The sequence below is a fragment of the Xenopus tropicalis genome, chromosome 8 (assembly GCF_000004195.4).
Source record: "Xenopus tropicalis strain Nigerian chromosome 8, UCB_Xtro_10.0, whole genome shotgun sequence".
Taxonomy (NCBI): Eukaryota; Metazoa; Chordata; class Amphibia; order Anura; family Pipidae; genus Xenopus; species Xenopus tropicalis.
In genome coordinates this window covers 28,402,054-28,414,653 of record NC_030684.2, presented here as the reverse complement: position 1 = coordinate 28,414,653, position 12,600 = coordinate 28,402,054, and the positions used below count along the sequence as shown (strand labels likewise).

General features: G+C 38.8%; 1 long non-coding RNA gene across 1 annotated transcript; it reads right to left on the bottom strand.

Annotated features, from left to right (window-relative positions):
• Positions 1–1,216: 1,216 nt before the first annotated feature.
• Positions 1,217–12,081, bottom strand: LOC116407082. Its single transcript, XR_004220047.1, has 3 exons — positions 11,949–12,081; positions 10,479–10,597; positions 1,217–1,420 (listed from the first exon to the last, which is right to left on the bottom strand). It is a non-coding gene; the product is annotated as an uncharacterized LOC116407082 (long non-coding RNA).
• Positions 12,082–12,600: the final 519 nt, after the last annotated feature.

Here is a 12,600-nt window from a genome sequence, read left to right as displayed (position 1 = left end):
AGGCTTTCCGTAATTCGGAGCTTTCTGGATAATGGGTTTCCAGATAAGGGATCCCATACCTGTAATTCAAATATAATGTACTGATGCCCTGCACTGGTAAAACTGGTCTCAGAAACACTACTATTGTTTATATAAACAAGCTGCTGTGTGGCAATAGAGGCAATTTAAATATGGCTGTGTGCCCACATTTGGGCAGTTCTGATTCTGTTCTGACCTGTTATTCAGAATGCTCGGACCTGTGGTCATCTGGATAAGGGGTCTTCCCATAACTTGGACCACCATATCTTTATCTACTAAAAAATAATTTAAACATGAAATAAACCCATTAGGATTGTTTCCAGTAAGGATTCATTATAGGTAAGGTACTGTTTTATTAGCTATTTAAAAAAAAAAAATGAATTATTGGATTCTTTAAGGGAGAAGGGCCTTCTGGATAATGGATCCAATACCAGTACATAATAAAATATAACCCATTAATAGTTTTACTTCTGGGTGGGTGCTAAATAGTGATCTTCTCCCCCAACACCTTTTTCAGAGATGTGTCCAGTCTACCATGTGCAGATATAATAAGGGCTGGAGTCTGGGCATTTTTAAACAAATGTGAGTCTTTGTACAGAAATGCATGCTGTCTAGATATGCAGACAAAGATGTGTTGCCTTCCAGGCATCATACTCAGCGCAGTGACAGAACGTTCCTTTAGGGGCCTTAATGTCAATGGGCCAACACATAAAGACAAGGGAAAGGGGGGCAATGCTAACCATCAGTCATACCCTGCACGAGCTGCCTTTACTGGTAGCTTCATTCATAACGATATAAAGGAGGCTTTCTATATTGCCAGTCTAGAAGTAATTAACCTTTACCACCAAATATTACTCTCCACCACAGACTAGCAGATGGAATGTCTGCTTGGTGACACAATGCCAAATGTGCTGTACCCATTTTAATAAAATGTCTAAGTATTAAAAACGTTGAGAGGGTAAGTGTAGCCTTTCATAATTGCAAAAACATTTAAAGGGAAAATGAACAAGTGAACACAATATGAACGGTTAGCTGGCATCCTTTTCTAATAAGTTCTTACACCCTTGGTAGAAGTACCTAGTACAAGCTATTGTTGTATTTTTTCCCACTATTACAGTTTCAAAATGGCCTCTTACATGACATACAATCAGGAAGCTTTATGTGCATAAATGCAATCAACATAAACTGAAATTTAAAGAGCCATCATATCATTTTTATATTTGTGTAATGGAAATATTTGCAAGGTGAACATATTATCATTATTTTGCCATGCTCTAAAGGTGTTCCTGACTTACCTTGAAGTTTGGTGGTGGCCACTTGCTGGTTGATCCTACAATATCCAACTGATCAGACGAGCTTTCCATTGTTTTGTTGTTCAGGCCAACAGGGGGACTGATCAGAACTGCAGGAAGTGAAGAGGTTTATTAAGCTACTAATGCTTTATACACTTGCAAACATGGAGAAATGGCATAATCATTTTTCAAACATGACATCTGCCATCCGACTGGATTGCCGGCTGGCCATTACAATACATAATAGATAATACACTGTTCTATACGGGAGCTGAAATAGCAAAGCTCAGCATGTGAAAACTTCAGCAGAACTAAAGGTAACTTAGACATTTTGTGCAAAAAGGCTATTAAAAATATCTTCTTCCTTGTGCAAAACCATGACTATGACTTAAGCTGGCCATACACGCACCGATAATATTGTACAAAACTTTGTTTCATACAATAGTCGGTGTGTGTATGGCAACTCGGCGAGGCGACCGATATCGCAGAAGGCTGCTGATATCAGTCAATTTGCCGATCGGGCCGGTTAAAAGATTTTGATCGAGCGCCATTGAAGGCGTCGCGCGAAATCTATGTTCAGGGCTGAATTGGCAGAAGGAGGTAGAAATCCTATTGTTTCTACCTCCATATCTGACGATTCAGCCCTGAATGTCAATAGAGGGTTGGAACGATCTTTTGTGCGATTGAAAATCGCCACGTGTGTGGCCAGCTTCAATATACTGCAATACATGGACAAAGAACCCCTGTTTTGTTTAAAGGGGAAGGTATTTTCAGTAGCTTTATACTGGCTTAAAGAACTGGTTCACCTTTAAGTAAACGTAAGTATGTTCCTGGCAAGTTTGCTATTGGTTTTCATGATTTATTTTTTATAGTTTATGAGTTATTTGCCTTTTCTGACTCTTTCCAGCTTTTAAATGGGGGGGGGGGGGTTACTGACTTCAGCAGGTAAAAACTATTGCTCGGTAAGGCTACAATTTTATTGTTATTGTTACTTTTTATTACATATCTTTCTATGCATACCCTCTTCTATTTATATTTCCTAGGGTATATTGCACCCTAGAAACCAGATAGCTGCTGAAATATACAATATATTATATATCTATATATATATATATATACACATATATACTGTACTGTATATATACACATATATATATATAGGAACAGGTGAAAACAGGCACTCACGTATAATGAAGTAATAATTTGCCTGGGTGCAGTATAAAGTGAGCATACAAAATTAGAAAGAATATGCCGCACACTCAGCTCTTAGATGCATCTAAGACCTGAGTGTGCGGCATATTCTTTCTAATTTCATATATATATATACTTAAGCGCTTCTGAACAAAAAGAAAATAATTGAAAAACCATAAAGAAATAAAAAATGAAGACTAATTGCAAATTGTCTTAGAATATCAATGTCTACATCATACTAGGTGAACTACCCCTTTAATGTCCTTGACTCTTTTGGGTAATACAGAAGACCTTTTTGTTTTTTTCCCCTTGCACCTCCACTCTTTAATTTTAAAATGCTTTTTGCTGTTAGGAAAAGAATTGGTTATAATAAGTTTTTGACTAAGCTGTAGATATTGTGTTGAGCAAAATATTTAGTAGGTACTTTTGTTATGTGTAATATGCCCCACACCTGCCCATAAACAGCTGCGTATTCTCACACAGCTGCTCTCCCACTTTAGAAGTTTATGAGCTATCAAAAATCATCCAGATATATGGCACCAAATGTCTTCTTTTACAAAGTATGTTTATTTTATTCATACTTGACTTTAATCGCTCCCTGCTAAGAGCAGAAAATTTGCTTACTGTTTAACATTTGTCCCTTGTACCCTGCCATTGTACGAGCTAGGCCCTACCAAATATAGCCCAAGACATTACCTAGACTTACAGTCTGTGATGGTTTTGAGTTATTATTGATAGTTTGGCTTGGCACAAATCCTATTCAGAAGCACATATCAGCTACTGCATGAGACGCCCATAACAATCAGAGAGCCATGGTATGTTAGACTAGAATACATATCTCCCAGCTGTCCCGATTTTCACGGGACAGTCTCGATTTTAACAGCTCAGCCTGCAGTTCCAGATTCTTATTGAAGGTCCCTCATTTCCCTTTGATCTCCTGCACTGAGTGCTAAAAAAGATACAAGGATTCTCAAATTTAATTTAAAAAGTAGACTTTTGGCAGAGAGCCCAAATATGCAACACCTGCACTTACAGTGGCTTGCAAAAGTATTCGGCCCCCTTGAACTTTTCCACATTTTGTCACATTACAGCCACAAACATGAATCAATTTTATTGGAATTCCACGTGAAAGACCAATACAAAGTGGTGTACACGTGAGAAGTGGAAGGAAAATCATACATGATTCCAAACATTTTTTACAAATAAATAACTGCAAAGTGGGGTGTGCGTAATTATTCAGCCCCCTTTGGTCTGAGTGCAGTCAGTTGCCCATAGACATTGCCTGATGAGTGCTAATGACTAAATAGAGTGCCCCTGTGTGTAATCTAATGTCAGTACAAATACAGCTGCTCTGTGACGGCCTCAGAGGTTGTCTAAGAGAATATTGGGAGCAACAACACCATGAAGTCCAAAGAACACACCAGACAGGTCAGGGATAAAGTTATTGAGAAATTTAAAGCAGGCTTAGGCTACAAAAAGATTTCCAAAGCCTTGAACATCCCACAGAGCACTGTTCAAGCGATCATTCAGAAATGGAACGAGTATGGCACAACTGTAAACCTACCAAGACAAGGCCGTCCCCCTAAACTCAAGGAGAGCACTGATCAGAAATGCAGCCAAGAGGCCCATGGTGACTCTGGACGAGCTGCAGAGATCTACAGCTCAGGTGGGGGAATCTGTCCATAGGACAACTATTAGTCGTGCACTGCACAAAGTTGGCCTTTATGGAAGAGTGGCAAGAAGAAAGCCATTGTTAACAGAAAACCATAAGAAGTCCCGTTTGCAGTTTGCCACAAGCCATGTGGGGGACACAGCAAACATGTGGAAGAAGGTGTCCTGGTCAGATGAGACCAAAATGGAAAACGCTATGTGTGGCGGAAAACTAACACTGCACATCACTCTGAACACACCATCCCCACTGTCAAATATGGTGGTGGCAGCATCATGCTCTGGGGGGGCTTCTCTTCAGCAGGGACAGGGAAGCTGCTCAGAGTTGATGGGAAGATGGATGGAGCCAAATACAGGGCAATCTTGGAAGAAAACCTCTTGGAGTCTGCAAAAGACTTGAGACTGGGGCGGAGGTTCACCTTCCAGCAGGACAACGACCCTAAACATAAAGCCAGGGCAACAATGGAATGGTTTAAACCAAAACATATCCATGTGATAGAATGACCCAGTCAAAGTCCAGATCTAAATCCAATGGAGAATCTGTGGCAAGATCTGAAAACTGCTGTTCACAAACGCTGTCCATCTAATCTGACTGAGCTGGAGCTGTTTTGCAAAGAAGAATGGGCAAGGATTTCAGTCTGTAGATGTGCAAAGCTGGTAGAGACATACCCTAAAAGCCTGGCAGCTGTAATTGCAGCAAAAGGTGGTTCTACAAAGTATTGACTCAGGGGGCTGAATAATTACGCACACCCCACTTTGCAGTTATTTATTTGTAAAAAATGTTTGGAATCATGTATGATTTTCGTTCCACTTCTCACATGTATTGGTCTTTCACGTGGAATCCCAATAAAATTGATTCATGTTTGTGGCTGTAATGTGACAAAATGTGGAAAAGTTCAAGGGGGCCGAATACTTTTGCAAGCCACTGTAGATACAATTGTAACTAATAAGATAAACAGATATTTTGGGGGAGCTTTGATTTGCAGCTGAAAGGAAAATTTCAGCTTCATTAGCAAAACTGTAATAACACATAAAAAACAAGACCCCAAAACCCCCAGAAATGTGTTCAAACTTTACATAACCTAACAAATTTGGTAAAATAATAGAGGCATTTTGGTGGTGTGGTCACAAAAATGGGCGCAGCATCTTTTTTTGTCTCTCTTTATATTTTTTAAATATTAGGAGGTATGCAATTAGGACTGTATAGCCTGTACAACATTGGATTGTATACCCTGTGTAACATAAACTGTATATCCTGTACAACATAGAAATGTATACCCTGTGTAACATAAGACTGTATATCCTGTACAACATAGAAATGTATACCCTGTGTAACATAAGACTGTATATCTTGTACAACATAGAAATGTATACCCTGTGTAACATAAGACTGTATATCTTGTACAACATAGAAATGTATACCCTGTGTAACATAAGACTGTATATCTTGTATAACATAGAAATGTATACCATGTGTAACATAAGACTGTATATCCTGTACAACATAGAATTGTATACCCTGTGTAACATAAGACTGTATATCCTGTACAAAATAGAAATGTATACCCTGTGTAACATAAGACTGTATATCCTGTACAAAATAGAAATGTATACCCTGTGTAACATAAGACTGTATATCCTGTACAACATAGAAATGTATACCCTGTGTAACATAAGACTGTATATCTTGTACAACATAGAAATGCATACCCTGTGTAACATAAGACTGTATATCCTGTACAACATAGAAATGTATACCCTGTGTAACATAAGACTGTATATCTTGTATAACATAGAAATGTATACCATGTGTAACATAAGACTGTATATCCTGTACAACATAGAATTGTATACCCTGTGTAACATAAGACTGTATATCCTGTACAAAATAGAAATGTATACCCTGTGTAACATAAGACTGTATATCCTGTACAACATAGAAATGTATACCCTGTGTAACATAAACTGTATATCCTGTACAACATAGAAATGTATACCCTGTGTAACATAAGACTGTATATCCTGTACAACATAGAAATGCATACCCTGTGTAACATAAGACTGTATATCCTGTACAACATAGGATTGTATACCATGTGTAACATAAGACTGTATATCCTGTACAACATAGAAATGCATACCCTGTGTAACATAAACTGTATATCCTGTACAACATAGAAATGTATACCCTGTGTAACATAAGACTGTATATCCTGTACAACATAGAAAGGTATATACCCTGTGTAACATAAGACTGTATATCCTGTACAACATAGAAATGTATACCCTGTGTAACATAAGACTGTATATCCTGTACAACATAGAAATGCATACCCTGTGTAACATAAGACTGTATATCCTGTACAACATAGGATTGTATACCATGTGTAACATAAGACTGTATATCCTGTACAACATAGAAAGGTATATACCCTGTGTAACATAAGACTGTATATCTTGTACAACATAGGATTGTATACCCTGTGTAACATAAGACTGTATATCCTGTACAACATAGAAAGGTATATACCCTGTGTAACATAAGACTGTATATCCTGTACAACATAGAAAGGTATATACCCTGTGTAACATAAGACTGTATATCCTGTACAACATAGAATTGTATACCCTGTGTAACATAAGACTGTATATCCTGTACAACATAGAAATGTATACCCTGTGTAACATAAACTGTATATCCTGTACAACATAGAAATGTATACCCTGTGTAACATAAGACTGTATATCCTGTACAACATAGAAATGTATACCCTGTGTAACATAAGACTGTATATCCTGTACAACATAGAAATGTATACCCTGTGTAACATAAGACTGTATATCCTGTACAACATAGAAATGTATACCCTGTGTAACATAAGACTGTATATCCTGTACAACATAGAAATGTATACCCTGTGTAACATAAGACTGTATATCCTGTACAACATAGAAATGTATACCATGTGTAATATAAGACTGTATATCCTGTACAACATAGAATTGTATACCCTGTGTAACATAAGACTGTACAGTCTGTATAATATAAGACTGTATAGCCCGTATTACATAAGACTGTATATCCTGTACAACATAGAAATGTATACCCTGTGTAACATAAGCAGGGGCGGGCCAAGCCGACCGGGCGCCCTAGGCAACCCGGTCGGCCACCTCGCCCCTGCACCTTCCTCATTCGCCCCCGCCTTTGGCGCGCATGCGCAGTTGAACGCACGGGGGGGGCAGGGTTCGCGTCGAGATTCTACGGATCATTGCCCCCGTAAGGACAAGCGGCGGGGGCAATGACTAAAGAGAGCGGACTAGGGGTAGGCAGGAGAGGCTGCCTGGCGCCCCCCAATCGTTGCGCCCTAGGCAGCTGCCTCTTCTGCCTACCCCTAGTTCCGGCCCTGAACATAAGACTGTATATCCTGTACAACATAGAAATGTATACCCTGTGTAACATAAGACTGTATATCCTGTACAACATAGAAATGTATACCCTGTGTAACATAAGACTGTATATCCTGTACAACATAGAAATGTATACCCTGTGTAACATAACACTGTATACAGTCTGTATAATATAAGACTGTATAGCCCGTATTACATAAGACTGTATAGCCTGTATAACATAGGGCTGTACAGCCTGTATAGCATTGGACTTTATAGCCTATATAGCTTTTGTTGTAGAACAGCTGTACAGACACTAGCTAGGAAGGATATTGTTCCGCCAGACAGGGTGGTCACTATTTCAAGGCCCCACCTAATAATAAGAATAGGTTAGACCCCTATAAACCTTTACAAAAAGTATTTCCCCCTTGAAAGGGTAAGAATTGTAACTTGAGTAATTACTCCAATATAATTAAACACTTGGGGACCTAATTTTGCGTCTGACCCATAGGTTTAGAATAATCTGCATTAATCCTTAAAGCAGGTACAGGTATGGGATCCCTTATCCGGAAACCCATTATCCAGAAAGTTCCAAAATACAGAAAGGCCGTCTCCCATAGACTCCTTCATGAGCAAATAATTTTAATTTTTAAGAATGATTTTCTTTTTCTCTGTAATAATAAAACAGTACCTGTACTTGATCCCAACTAAGATATAATTACCCCTTATTGGGGGCAGAACAGCCCTATTGGGTTTATTTAATGGTTAAATGATTCCCTTTTCTCTGTAATAATAAAACAGTACTTGTACTTGATCCCAACTAAGATATAATTACCCCTTATTGGGGGCAGAACAGCCCTATTGGGTTTATTTAATGGTTAAATGATTCCCTTTTCTCTGTAATAATAAAACTGTACCTGTACTTGATCCCAACTAAGATATAATTACCCCTTATTGGGGGCAGAACAGCCCTATTGGGTTTATTTAATGGTTAAATTATTCCCTTTTCTCTGTAATAATAAAACAGTACCTTGTACTTGATCCCAACTAAGATATAATTACCCCTTATTGGGGGCAGAACAGCCCTATTGGGTTTATTTAATGGTTAAATGATTCCCTTTTCTCTGTAATAATAAAACAGTACCTGTACTTGATCCCAACTAAGATATAATTACCCCTTATTGGGGCAGAACAGCCCTATTGGGTTTATTTAATGGTTAAATGATTCCCTTTTCTCTGTAATAATAAAACAGTACCTGTACTTGATCCCAACTATGATATAATTACCCCTTATTGGGGGCAGAACAGCCCTATTGGGTTTATTTAATGGTTAAATGATTCCCTTTTCTCTGTAATAATAAAACAGTACCTGTACTTGATCCCAACTAAAATATTATTAATCCTTATTGGAGCCAAAACAATCCTATTGGGTTTATTCAATATTTAAATGATTTTTAGCAGACTTAAGTTATGGAGATCCAAAGTATGGAAAGATCCCTTATCCGGAAAACCTCAGGTCCCGAGCATTCTGGATAACAGGTCCCATACCTGTACCCATATACATGGTCACCTTCAGGGATCCTGTGGACAGATATAACACATACCTCCCAACTTGTAAAAAATGTAAAGGGACATTAGAGGGACAAAAAAAAGCTGTGTGTATCCTTTTTGTCATTCAAAGACAAAGAGAGATCAAAGAGAAATCAGGGACTTTTCAATAAGAATCCGGAACTGTGGGCTGAGCTGCTAAAATCAGGTCTGTCCCATGAAAATCTGGACAGTTGGGAGGTATGAGAATAATCCAGATTTACTGGGCCCAAAAGAGCAGAGGTAACTAGACAGTATTCACGGTTTGCAATATACTAGGTGCATTGGCACATACAGAAATTCAGTGATCCATTTGATCAAAATCCACCAAAGAGTACACAAATTCCCTTATGTAACCAGGACTCCCCTCTAGGTGATAAAGCTGCCCACCAACTAACCAACCCATTTGGGAGCTGCATGCTCTCTATTCATGGGAAAAATAAAGCTTCAGCTTTTGCCTAAAATGAAAATAATTTCAACAATGTCTGCTCCAAAATGCTTGCACTTGTGTAATTAGATATATTGTAACTCCATTATAATTTGCCATTTTTCATTATGACTTGTTTTAGATGCCCCACATATGCAAATGCCATTTGCGCACTTTGATGGAAAGCAGCTGTCATTGCAATCGATACGTTGATTTTGGGGCGGCAATTAAACATGAGCAGAGTCCTGCACAGCATGCAGCAAACAGAAATCAGAATTAAAGCAAAAGGCTTCCAAGTTTAGGGCTGCTATACAGCTGCCCCACATTTGGCTTTTTTAGCAATTTTTACATGATATTTTCGGTTATGTACAACACAGAATTAATACAGCAGGGAATTTTCACAGCAAGCATAATAAAATCTCACGTCTGTGTTTGAGAAGTTAACTAAAACCATCTCTGGTTTCTGGGAAAACCGCTTATGATGTGATCCTCGTGCTGAGAGGAGTATGGGGGGTGAATATGCATAAAGCACTAGAAAGCGGCTTTTCTTCCCACAGGGTTTGTTGTGAATATTCACTATAGGGAGTGACATACTTTTTCCATTGCTCACCCTTAGAGCTAAAAAGATGAGCTAGCGGCTGGAGACTGAATGGCTATTTAATCCAACAGACACTCTTAAGAGCATCCAAGCACCTGTGGGGATCCAGTTGTGGCTGAGGCAGCACACACCAACAGATGCCGGATGAAAGTTATCACATACTGCAGGAAGGAGTGAGATTTTACTGCCTTTGTTAGAATTTAAGGTGGAACTGTCAGGAAATAACTGTATATAGCTGTTATCTTCTGGAAATAAGAACAATTCTAAATATTAAAGTTTATGTATCATTTCTGGAAAAATAATTGTATACCTTATGATTCCCCTATCAAGCAACTGATGGCCAGTGTAGTGGAGGCATTGGCAGCATTTGGGTTCTGGTTTGATTTTATCCAGGCCACTCTGTGCAAGGTCTTTGTATGTTCTCCCCATCTGCAAAGATTTTGTAGGAGTCTGGATGAAAGAGCAATAGCACCAAGGGGAACAAGTTCCTTACATTTTTATTTAAAAAGCACTTGTTACATAGTTACATAGGGTTGAAAAAAAGAGTCCTTCAAGTTCAACCCATCCAAGTAAACCCAGCACACACAAACCTATACTGACCAATCTATCCACTCACATACAGACCCATACTGACCTGTCTATCCACTCACATACAGACCCATACTGACCTATCTATCCACTCACATACAGACCCACACTGACCTATCTATCCACTCACATACAGACCCACACTGACCTATCTATCCACTCACATACAGACCCATACTGACCTATCTATCCACTCACATACAGACCCATACTGACCTATCTATCCACTCACATACAGACCCATACTGACCTATCTATCCACTCACATACAGACCCATACTGACCTATCTATCCACTCACATACAGACCCATACTGACCTATCTATACACTCACATACAGACCCATACTGACCTATCTATCCACTCACATACAGACCCACACTGACCTATCTATCCACTCACATACAGACCCACACTGACCTATCTATCCACTCACATACAGACCCACACTGACCTATCTATCCACTCACATACAGACCCACACTGACCTATCTATCCACTCACATACAGACCCACACTGACCTATCTATCCACTCACATACAGACCCACACTGACCTATCTATACACTCACATACAGACCCATACTGACCTGTCTATCCACTCACATACAGACCCATACTGACCTATCTATCCACTCACATACAGACCCATACTGACCTATCTATCCACTCACATACAGACTCATACTGACCTATCTATCCACTCACATACAGACCCATACTGACCTATCTATCCACTCACATACAGACCCATACTGACCTATCTATCCACTCACATACATAAAACATATTTAGTTGTGTCCTGAGACTAGCTGCTCTCTCTACCTATCGCTGGATTGGAATGGAAATAGGCTCTTTTCAAAAATTAAAAATGCTGCATAAAATAAATAATAGACTACAACAATCCACAAGATATACAAAATAAAGGGAACCCAACATTGTAAATTTGTTTCCCTCATCAGACATGGAGGAAAAAGGGCCCACACTCTGTTTGGGGCAAACAATACTATTGGGCCAGAAAATGCTACTAGCAAGCGCTATGCTGCCCACACTTGAAGAATCTTTGTCTGTCTCCATGCTGCCCCCTTATGTGAATGTGACACACGCATGTGCACTCCTCATTGTTTGCTTGCTTAGAGTCCTAACATGGTTGTCCATGCCAGGATTCCCTTGCAGTGTGGGTTCTACTAACCTGTACATTCAGTGGGGGTCTTGGTTTTTGTGATTTGGGGTTGAGAAGGTGTATGATTGTGCACAAATCCAATCCTGACAGAAGCCTTGTCAAGAAACACCGCACAGTCATATTACATTTATTCAGAAACAAGTTCTGTCTGAAAAATAAGAAAAGACACAGTTTACAAGGCAGATAATCTCTATAGAAAAAAATGGTGTTCTACAGAGCTTGCTGTTATCTGCTCTTATTTAAACAGCTTATTTATATGAACTATAGTAGTATTAGTAAAGCAAACACACCAGTTTTGCCAGCGCAGGACAACTGTACATTATATGTTAATTACTGTCAAACATTTTCATTTTTGATGTTACTGTTCCTTTAAGGGACTGGATGTGGTTTGGCTAAACAAGTGCTGTCATTTTTTTTTAATCCTGAACCAATGATTTTTTGCATTTATAATGAAAATGGAGGCGACCCATGGGTTAAGAATCCCTGGAACAGTGTGACTTGCCATGTATGAAAATAATTGTATCTGGGCTTTATCTGCCATTAACTGGAAATATGAACTAATATTTGAACAACATTAGTAATAATTAGCAAATTAGTTATAATAGGCAAATTAACATTATAAGCGGTATAAATGAATTACATTTTTATGGATAAAGTTTTT